Here is an 11,379-nt window from a genome sequence, read left to right on the forward strand (position 1 = left end):
ATACGTCACAATGGTTCCTTGTGAGGTCACAGAGCCATGGAGCAATCACAGTTGACCAGAAGCCATCATCGCTTTGGAGTTCTTCTCTCATGGCTCCTCCCACATTGATGCCAAGACTCAGTGTAAAAGAGGTGGACGTTAATTTTGGCTCAGGCTTTCTGATCTTTTTGGATCAGAACAGCATGGTGGTGGCTCAGCTGGTGGCAGTAGCAGCAGGGCCTCAGGCAACTGCTTTCACTGACAGATATCTGCTCACCCTCAAGCCTATTTAAAAATCCTTGCTATCATGGCCACTCCTGAAATTCTTTTCATTGTCAAAACCACAATCCCAATTTATCCTGAGTCAAGATTCCTAAAAGCTTATGGTACTCCTTAGACTGCTGAGGGTGACAGTGTAAAACTAGGTCTTGTCCAACAGAGGAATCGAAAATGGCTGAAAGACACTTAAGGAAATGTTCAACATCCTTAGTTATCAGAGAAAGACAAATCAAAACAACTCTGAGATTCCATCTTACACCTGTAAGAATGACCAAGATCAAAAATACTGATGATAACTTATGCTGGAGAGGTTGTGGGGAAAGGGAACAATCCTGCATTGCTGGTGGGAATGCAAGCTGGTACAGCCCCTTTGGATGTCAGTGTAGTGATTTCTCAGAAAAGTAGGAAACAACCTTCCTCAAGACCTAGTGATACCACTTTTGGGTATATGTCCAAGGGATGCTCAATTGTGCCACAAGGACATGAGCTCAACTATGTTCATAGCAGCTTTGTTTGTCATATCCAGAACCTGGAAACAACCGAAATGCCCTTTGACTGAAGAATGAATGAGGAAAATGTGGTCCATTTACACAATGGAGTACTACATAGCAGGAAAAAAACAAGGCCATCTTGAATTTTGCAGGAAAATGCATGGAGCTAGAAAACATTATTTCGAGTGAGGTAACCCAGACACAGAAAGACAATTATCACATGTACTCACTCATAAGTGGTTTTTAAACATAAAGCAAAGAAAGCTAGCCTACAAACCACAATCACAGAGTTTAGGGATTGAACCTGAGCTAACTTTCCAGTCCCACCCTAAACTTTTAAAAGTCTAGTAAAATAGAGGTCTGGGGGAGTCAGCAGTTAAGAGCACTTGCAGCAGTTACAGCACCCATGTTGCAGTCATGTGTAAATCCACATTCATGGGACCCAGTGCTTTTGTTTGGTCTCTGAGGGTATCACACACACAAGGAACATGCACACACTCACACACACACACACACACACACACAAGCACTGCAAAATCACTAATACTGGTCTTAGCATCAGGATTTCCTCATGAGGGACTAGGAGTGTCCTGAGCCTTCCTCTGAAGATGCTGATGGGAAAATGGAGTTGGTCCTTAGTCTGTGGGGAAGGTTTAAAGAGACACAGAGGACAAGGGTGAAGAACAACACAAAGCCTGTGCAGATGACATCATGACCCTCTGACATGCTGTGATTTGTACATGAGGAGCTTGCTGTAAGGATCCACAGCTCAGGTGCCATCATTTGCAGGACTGAGCCAGCCAACTTCAGAACTCCAGGGACATCCTTAGGGATGGACGTTTAGTATAAATTGTGTTATGTGAGATACGGCCCCTGTATGCACAGATATGTTCATACAGGGGCCATAGTTTAATAAGGTTTGCTTTATCTGGAAACAATCTGTTCTCAGAATGTAGGCTGTGCTTTAAATGCACAGGTCATACAACTCTTGCTCCCTCCTCCCAGTGCTCTCAGGTTGTGGGAACACAGGACTAAAGCAGAGTGGTCAAGTTTTCCTGTGTCTTCCCTGCCTTGTCAGGCACATGTGTAGTTCATAGACATACATGTAGACAAAAATTAATAAACATAAAATAAATCTAAAAAGAATACATATATTGTGTGATATTTTGTTTGTGCTCTAACAAATAAAGATTGCCAGAAGACAAGAGAGCAGAGCTAGCCACTAGTTAACCACAGAGGTCTCAAGGTCTGTATAGACAGACAGGAAGTGATATGGCTGGGCAGAGAGAGAAATACAAGCCCGGGGAAAAAAGGAGCTCAGCTACTTTTTTTTTTTTTGGCTGAGGAGTTAACAAGGTAAGACTAAGACTTGGCTGTGACTTGTTTCTTTGTTGTTCTGATCTTTCACCATTTACCCTGATATCTGACTCTGGGTTTTTATTATTAAGACCAACTAGAATTCACACTACATATACAGTCAGGTATAGTCACATATGCCTGTCAGGAGGAGGGTGTACTTGAGGACAGCCTGATTTAAATTGTGAGGGTCTGTCTCTACAACCAAGAAGAACGGGACAAGAGAGAGACAGACAGCATCAGAGATGGCAGTAGGAGGAAGTGGGAAAGTGTTATTAAGGGCTTCAGTGAGGGGTGAAGCCTAAGCAAACAACTGAGGGAGAAAAAGGAGAACATGTAAGGTCAGGTGGAGAAGCACTGCAAGCAAAGGGAACACCCTGAAAGTGACCTGGGGGATAAAGGGAAGGAACACCTCAAAACAGCTTTGGGGGCCACTGAAACTTGTTCTAACACTAGAAAGGTAAACATCAACTTTATCATCCTTGAGGCGTGGGCAGAAGAATAGAACACCTCTGGCCTGGGTAGGTACTTGACATTTGATCATCCAAAATTAGAATTTAGTAAGCCAGCCTACCTTCGGAATGCCATCTTTATTCTCTCAGTACTCCTGAGGCAGAAGCAGGTGAAACACTGTGTTTGAAATGAGCCTGGTCCACATAAGGAGTTCTGGGCTTGCTAAGAGTACATAGTAAGATTCTGTCTCAAGTACAAGGGGGCTGGAGAATGGCTCAGTAGTTAAACTGCTTTTACAGAAGACCTGAGTTCAAGCCCCAGCACCCACATTAGGCAGCTCATAACTGCCTTTAACCCTAGCTCTCAGAGAACCAACATCTCTGGTCTCTGCAGGAACCTGCACCTACCTCCACCACACATACACACACACACACACACACACACACACACGCACACACGCACACACACACACACACATACAAACACAAACACACACACACATACACAGAGAGAGGGGGAGGGAACACATATAATTTAAAATTAAAATAAGTGAGGTGGTGGTAATGTGCCCTTTTAGTCCCAGCTCTTGGAAGGCAGAAGCAGGGATATCTCTGAGTTCAAGGCCAGCTTCATCTATAGACTGAGTACCAGGACTGGCAGGGGTATATAGAGAAACCTTGTCTTGAAAAACCAAAAAGTAATAAATAAATAAATAAATCTTTAAAAAAAAACACAACAAAACCTAGAACATACCATACTGTGTGTAGGGGAAAATTCAGGCATGACCTGATGCCCAGCCTACTTTGCAAACTGTACTTCTAAATACGAAGCATGTCACACCGAGGTCCTGAAGGCAGAACACTGAATTCTGAAGTTGCATAAGTAGCCAGCAGTTTGCCTATGAATGAGTCTGTATTCTCATTGTCTTCTATACTGTGCATCTTGCACATGAGACCCTGTTGTCATGAACTGTGACTGTCCAGTCAGAGGAAATGCGCTAACCAATCACAGATGACAGACTTCTACTAGATAAGTGTTTGTTCACATGCAGTAAGGGAGACACTGATCCCTGGAGCCCTGTCTGGAGCCCTTTATCTCAGCGGCCATAACAGATTCATGGGCATGCTGGTCTAGGTGTCGGGGTGGGGTCACCTGCTACTGATGGCAGGGGTAGTAAAGAAACATGCCTACATGACTGCTTCATAGTATGTTTAAGGGTTTTATTGAGAGAGAGAGATGGCGTGGGAGTGAGTTGACCTTTGGAAAGCATCACAACCATCTGGTGTTCAGTTCCCTGTCTCATGCCATCTCTCTAGAGTTGTTGCTGATGTCCTGTGCAGTGGTCCATGAGAACCAGTCACAGTGTATACTTGTTATTACACTCACAGATGTGGGTGCACATTGTGTAAACAGCTGCCAGCATTTGGGGCATCCACTGCGTTGGGCAGATAGATAGAAGTGATAGAGGAGGGGGTCAAAGAGGGCCAGAAGTTAAGGGTCATACCAGTGACCCTTAATTACACTCATTTAGGCAAATTCTGTAGACCTTTTTATTTGTGTGAGAAAGACCTAGGCGAATTTCTGACATGTGAGTTTCTATCTTTGGCTATGAGTATCTATGACCTGTAAGCTTCTGACTCTGTGGGTGTCAGTGGAAACTGGGAGTCTTCCTACTAGATGCAAAGGTGTCTCTGAGATGGTCACCCAGACCCACTCATTTGGCTTTTATGATGGAGTATACAGTCTCTTTTTGCAGGTTCTCATGGACAGGCGGGCAGGGTAGTGTTCCTGGAAAGGTTGGGTTTGAGAGGATAATGGAGGCATACACGATGCTGTTATTCTGTAGGGGTGGGGGGACAAGGCATTAGATAACAGCAGTGCAACTGAGGCTCCCATAAAGCAGCAGCTGCAGCCTGAGTGTCCCTCCCACATCTTTGACCTCCAACCCTCTGCCTCCATCAACATCCCTTTAACTCCTTCAGACTTGAGTTCTCTTTGGGGTCCATATGTTGTCCTAGAGAAAAAGGAACATAGAGTTCTGAAGTTGAGGCATGTGACAGGAAGGAAGACCGATGGCCAGGAGTTCCAAATGTGAGATGAAGGCCTTGGCTACATGGGAGGGACAGGGTGAGGAAGAGAAGACAAAAACACTGCAAGTGTGGGGTCTTGGGAGAAGAAGGCAGAGCCATGAGGAAACTGGAAGATGGCAGAATTTACCTTCAGGTTCAACATTCTCATATTTCTCAGTGTTTTCAATGATTTCCCTGCATAAGAACAAGATTGGCAACAGATTAGAGGCTGGACAAGAAAGAATTAAGACATTGGGTGCTGGGCTAGAGAGATGGCCCAGTTAGTAAAGTGCTTGTCACATAAACATACAGTTCTGACTTTAGACCCCAGCATTCACCCACCTAAAGCTGGATGACGGAGAAACAGAAACAGGCTGCTAAGTCCCAGGAGTTCACTGGCCAGCCTGGACTAACAGATGAGCTCTAGAGTCAGTGAAAAACCCTGTCTTAGAAGATGAAGTGCAGGACTGGAGAGATGGTTCAGTTGGCTAAGTGCCTGCTTTCCAAACATGAAGACCCAAATTTAGATTCCCAAGGACTTACGTAAAAAAATGCTGGGTAAAGTCAGGCAGTCGTGGTGCATGCCTTTAAACCCAGCACTCAGGAAATAGAGGTAAGTGGATCTCTGTAATTTTGAGGCCAATTTGGTCTACAAAGTGAATTCCAGGAAGCTGAGAAGAGTCTTGGCATAGACATCTAGCCTCCACATACATGCTTAAGTTCACACACAATCACAACATAAATGCAGGAACACAAAATAGAATGGAGAGCAACTGAGAAAACACACCATTGATCTCTGGCTTCTACACACATGAGCACATGAGCATGTGCACTGCACACATACACACATACACAGAGAAACATTTAATAATACACACAGAACTGGGCATGGTGGTGCATGCTTGTATTCTCAGTGATCAGGAGGTGGAGACAGGAGGATTCCTGATGTTCAATGGTCAACCAGCCAGGTCTAATTGGTGAGTTCCAGACAAGTGTGAGACTCTGTCTCAAACAAAACAAACAAAAGCATAAACAACAACAACAAAAACCAAAACCCAGTGGGGTCTGGTGAAATGGCTTAGTTGATAAGGTCATACCATTAAGACTGACAACTTGAACAGGATGGTGGTGGCACATGCTATAATCCCAGCATTTGGGAGGCAGTGGCAGGCAGACCTTCATGAGTTAGAGGCCAGCCTGCGCTACAAGAGTGAGTTCCAGGACACATTCCAAATCTACAGAGAATCTCTGTCTTGAAAAACTGAGAGAGAGAGAAAGAGAGAGAGAGAAAGAGAGAGAGAGAGAAAGAGAGAGAGAGAGAAACTGACAACCTGATCTCATTCCAGGGATCCACATGTGGAAGGAAAAATATAGCTCTCTGAAGCTGTCCTTTGTCTTCCTCATGTGTGCCATATTAAACTCATATCCGCATACACAAGCACACAAACAAATAAGTAAAATGTAATAAAAATGTTTAAAATATATGAACTGTATGACTCCTGAGAACACACACACACACACACACACACACACACACACACACACACACACACCAATGCTATCCTCTCTCATCAACTTGATTAAAACTAGAAGGCAAGAAAGTTTCAGATCTTCTGTGTATGTTCTCAGGCTAAGTTTGTGGAAGAAGGGACCTGAGATTGAACTAGAAGAAGAGAATGTGGCCAAAGAAGCCACAGGGAGAGGAAAGAGGGAGGAGCTGGGGACATTGTGTTGCTCTTAGAGTGCTTGTGTTAATTGCACAAGGTCCTTGGTTCCATTCCCAGCACCTCAGAAACAAGGTGTGGTATGATGCCTGTCATTCCAATGCCACACCAGCATGGGCTGGAACCAAGAATCTTGGCAGAGGGTGTCCAGGTTGAATGAATGCACAGAACACAAGGTTAAAGTGGAAAAGCTTTTTTATTGTTCTGCTGGGGCTAGCTTTTATACTATGGCACCAAATGAGGACGGGGCTGCGAAGGGACTGTAACCTGACCCCAGCAGGGTTCAAGGAATGGTCACCATGCACTCAAAATTCCTTCCCCAACTTCAGGAGCAGAGGGAATTTATTATGTTTTCTTTGCAAATAAGCACCCCAAATGGGGGCAGGGATATGTAACTTGGGGCTGATGTACCCACATTCCAACAGTTGGGAACTGGAGGCAAAATGGTCAGAAGTTCAAGGTCATCATTGGCTATGTAGAGAGTTCAAGACCAGCCAGGGCTATATGAGACCCTTTCTCAGCAAAAATGGAGTAGGCTCAGAGCAGGCCATGTATAGTAAGGAAAAGAAAAGACAGGAAAAAAGGGCAGAGAAGTTCAGAGGTGAAGAGAAAAGGGCAAGGGATGTGGAAGATCTAGAAGAAAGAATTCCTGGGGAGAAGGGCTCACAGAGCATAAAGACAGAGAGAAGAAAGCTAAAGATGGGAGAGCTGGTGGAATCCAGGCAGATGTTCAAGGCTGACAGGAACCAGAGCCACAGAGAAGGAAGCATAGGAAATGGAAGGAGAAGAGAAAGACCCCATGAGACCTGAGGGTGGTGACTGTTCTGGGAAGGAGACTCCCTGAGACTCTGCTGCACTCCATGTCAGTGTGTGAAGCTGGTGGCCAAGAAGAATATGCACTCCATGTCAGTGTGTGAAGCTGGTGGCCCTGAAAAATATGGCGTCATGGAGGACATGGAGGAAGCAGACAGGATGAGTCAGGGGTGGGAGATGTGAAGAGCCCTGTGTGGGTTCTCCATTGTTCTTCTAAGCTATTTGAAGGGGGTGGAGAGATGGCTCAGTGGTCAAGAGCACTGGCTGCTCTTGCAAAGGACAGGATGGCGCTCACCTGGCTGGGGTTTTGGTTTTAGTCCTCTGGCCTGGGGGCAAGAAACAGTGTCCATGTGGCATCAGTGCTGATTGTCCATCTGCCTCTCAGCTGTCCTCTATGCTCAGCACCTTCAGAGGACAGGGGAGCAAAGATATCACTCCAGGCAGTCAGAGAAGAACCTGGTTTACCTCTGCTGGGCTGATGTCCTGCACAGCAATCCCTCCCACAAATCTCTGCCAGGTCCAGGTCCCACTCCTGTCTCTTTTGGTTCCTTTACCTTACCTTGAGTTACCCCTGGCCCCATACCTGCTTGTCTTCTTTGTGTTCTCTAGGCTTCCTTTTCGTGCCCTTAGAAACCGACTCTTTCTGGACTATAGTTTACTCTACTGGTATATTATCTTAGCCCATACTATGCTGTTTTAATTACTATAGCTTTTTTTATTGCCATTTATTTATTATGTGGTAGGGGCTGTTCCTCAGTTTGTGTGGAGGTAGAGGGCACCTTGTAGGAGTTGGTTCCCTCAATCATCTGGTTCTTAGGAGTGGACACTGAAACTTTTTACCCTCACAGGCCTACTGGAGCCTTTTGTCTTAATTTAGTTAATATTGATTAACCTAGTGTAGGTTTTTTTTTTTTTGGTTTTAGAATTTTTAAATTTGTGTGTCTGTTTTGAGATTGATGCTCATGAGAACAAACACCTGTGGATTCAGGAGAGAGTTTCTGGTAGAACTGGCGTTACAGGTGCTTGTAGACAACCTGGTGCAGCTGCTAGAAGCAGAACTTAAGTTCTTGGCAAAAGCAACCAGTGCTCTTAACTGTTGAGCCATCCCTCCAGCCCCTTAATGCAACTTTGAGTAAATTCTGGGATTGGGCATTGGAATGTTCACTTTTGATGTAGATACAATGAAAATACATTGTAAAATGTATGAAATACTTAATCAGATACTACTAAAAATCTTTTGGCCATTTATTTTATGTATGTCTGTAGTTTGTGTCTGCTGAGTGTACATACATGCACCTATACAAACAAACAAATGAGCATGAACACACACACACACGATAGAGTTGAGCACCTGAATATGCATATGGGGACAGAAGAGGCTTGTGAGTCCTCTTACAACATTCTTTATCTATTCCTCAGGGGCAGCACCTCTCTGTGATATGGGGGCTCAAGTATCAGCTAGACTGAAAGCCAACAAACTCTGCAATCTTCCTGCCTCCACCTCCTTGGTATCACAGCATATGGAGGAACACCTAGCTTCCTCCATTAGGGATGGGATTTGAATTTTGGTCCTCACAATTACAAAGCCAGTGCTCTTAACATTTATATAAATATAAAGTCCATGCAGTCCAGACTGGCCATGAACTTGCTGTGTAGCTAATGACCATAGATTCCTGATCTCTTCACCTCCACCTTCCACTGGGATCACAGGTTTGCACCACCCAACTTAAAAATCACTTTAAAATTGACTGTGGTAGAGCCCACCTTTTATCCCAGCTTTCAAGAGGCAGAGATAGGCAGATCTCTGTGAGTTCAAGGTTCACCTAGTCTACATACCAAGTTCTGAGCCAGCTAGGGCTACATAGTGAGACCCTGTCTCAGGTATAAATGTATGTAACATATGATATATCATTTGAACTCTGTAATATGTGGTCCAGTGGCTAGCAGCACATTCATTTTGCAGAGCAGGAACCATTACTATTCATTTACAGATATATTTTATATAACGAATTTCTTTGTTGCCCCAATCTTAACAGGGAGTGCAGGTAAACGTGTGTGTGTGTGTGTGTGTGTGTGTGTGTGTGTGTGTGTATAAGCATATATCTATACTTACATATTACCTTCTTTCCCAGAGTGTCTCAAAAGAACAAAACAAGAAAATAAACTTGTTTGAAGCATAGTGGTTAAATAATGACTGAGAAGGAAAAAGTCACATTGTTCACTGTCATGGAGAAGGTTAGAGTCACTAAGAAAGTGTGGTTTTGAGAGGAGAAAAGACAGGTCAGCTACTGAGGAGATGACTCAGTCCAGAAAGCACTTGCTTTGTTAATTATTTTGTCAATTTGACAAAGCTGTAGGTATCTGGGAAGGGGAACCTCAACTGAGACAAGGCTTCTATCAGATTGTCCATAGGCAAGTCTGTAGAACATTTTCTTGATTTGGTTGATGTGGGAGAACCCAGCTCACTGTGGGTGGTACCAGGTCTGGGCTGGTGGTCCTAGATGCTAGAGTCAAAGCAGGCTGAGAAAGTCACAAAAAGCAAGTCAGTAAGCAGCCCTCATCTATGGCTTCTGCTTCAGTTCCTCTTCCAGGGTCCTGCCTGAAATTCCTGCCCTGACCTCCATTGATGATGGATCATGATTGGGATGTGTAAGTGAAATAAACCTTTTCCTCCCTGAATGCTTTTGTCATGGTGTTTATCATAGCAATAGAAACTCCAACTAGGACACCTTTTAAGCACCAAGGCCCGAGTCACATCCAGAGGGAATGGTGCCTGTTGCCATGCAATTGTAATTCCACCACTGCATAGGGAAGATGGGCAGAGCTCTGTGCTCACTGCCAGCTGGTTTGTTCCACTTGCTGAGTTCCAGGACAGAGAAAAACCAGGAGAGAGAAAGAGAAACCAGGAGAGAGAGAGAGAAAGAAAGAAAGAAAGAAAGAAAGAAAGAAAGAAAGAAAAAAAGAAAGAAAGAAAGAAGAAAAGGCATAAAGGGTCCCGAGAAAGGTTTCCAAAGTTGTTACCTGGCCTCCACATGTATGTTCACACAGACAGTTTTTGTAAATATGTAATCACACTGACATGCACATACACATAAATTCAAAATTCATAAAAATAGGGAATCAGACTTAATAGCTAAAACAATTTCTGCTAGGTTTGATTCCCTCAGAACCAACATAAAAAGCCAGATGTCATGAACATCTGCAACTGCAGCACTGCTTTGGGGAGACAGGAGGCAGAGATGGGAGAATCACAAGGAGGCTGTCTCAGCAGTCATCTTACACTCTGTGGTGAGGAGACACAACAGGGGGAGACCTTGCTTCAAAGCAAGTTGGAAGGAAAGAATTCAACTCTAAAATTCCTCTGATCATCCCATTGAGACACCCACTCCCACACGCCTATGTACACACAAATTGTAATTACAACTAAAAATGATGACAGTGGGGCAGAATGGGATAGACAGGCCAGAAACGCATGCGGTTCTACAAGAGAATCTAAAAACCAGATCTGGATTTGCACCAGATACCCTAAGTATATGTTATGGCTGCTAGTTTGGTGCTTTTGTGGGACTCCTAACAGTGGGAGTGGTGTGTCTCTGGCTAATTTACTTGCTCTTGGGACTCTTCCTCCTATTGGGTTGTCTTGTCTAGCCTATCACAATAGAAGGGCTTTTGCCTTGTCTTGTTGTGTCTCTTTTTGTTCTGTTTGGCTGTGATCACTTGGAAGTCTGCTCTTTTCAGAAGACCAAACGGGAGTGGAGTGGGGTGGATCTGGTGGAAAGGAGAGATGGATGATATCGGGGGTAGAAGAAGAGAAGGGAGGGCAAACTGGTTGAGATGTATTGCATGAGAGAAAAATCTATTTTCATTGAGGGGGTGGGCATCAGCGGTCTTTTTGCTTAGACATGAAAGAGAAAAATTGCAAAGAATGTATTATTGAATTTGACTTCAAAAACAAAATTATGTGAAGAATAATGAACCAACTGCAGGGTTCTTTCTCAATACTTGTTGCAAATATTCCTCTGATTTGATTTCTTTGCACTAAGTGTGGGAATTTTGGTCAGATAAACACATTTCTTTTGGGGTCTGTGGATGTAGTTCAGTTGGTAGAGTGCTTGCCTAGCATGCATGAGGCTCTGAGTCCCATCTTATGCACTGCACACAGGAGTGGAGACACACCTTGTGATCCCAGCTCTTGGGAAGTGGAGGCTGGAGAAT

Source organism: Myodes glareolus, unplaced genomic scaffold (assembly GCF_982192425.1).
Source record: "Myodes glareolus unplaced genomic scaffold, mMyoGla1.1 HAP1_SCAFFOLD_62, whole genome shotgun sequence".
Lineage (NCBI taxonomy): Eukaryota > Metazoa > Chordata > Mammalia > Rodentia > Cricetidae > Myodes > Myodes glareolus.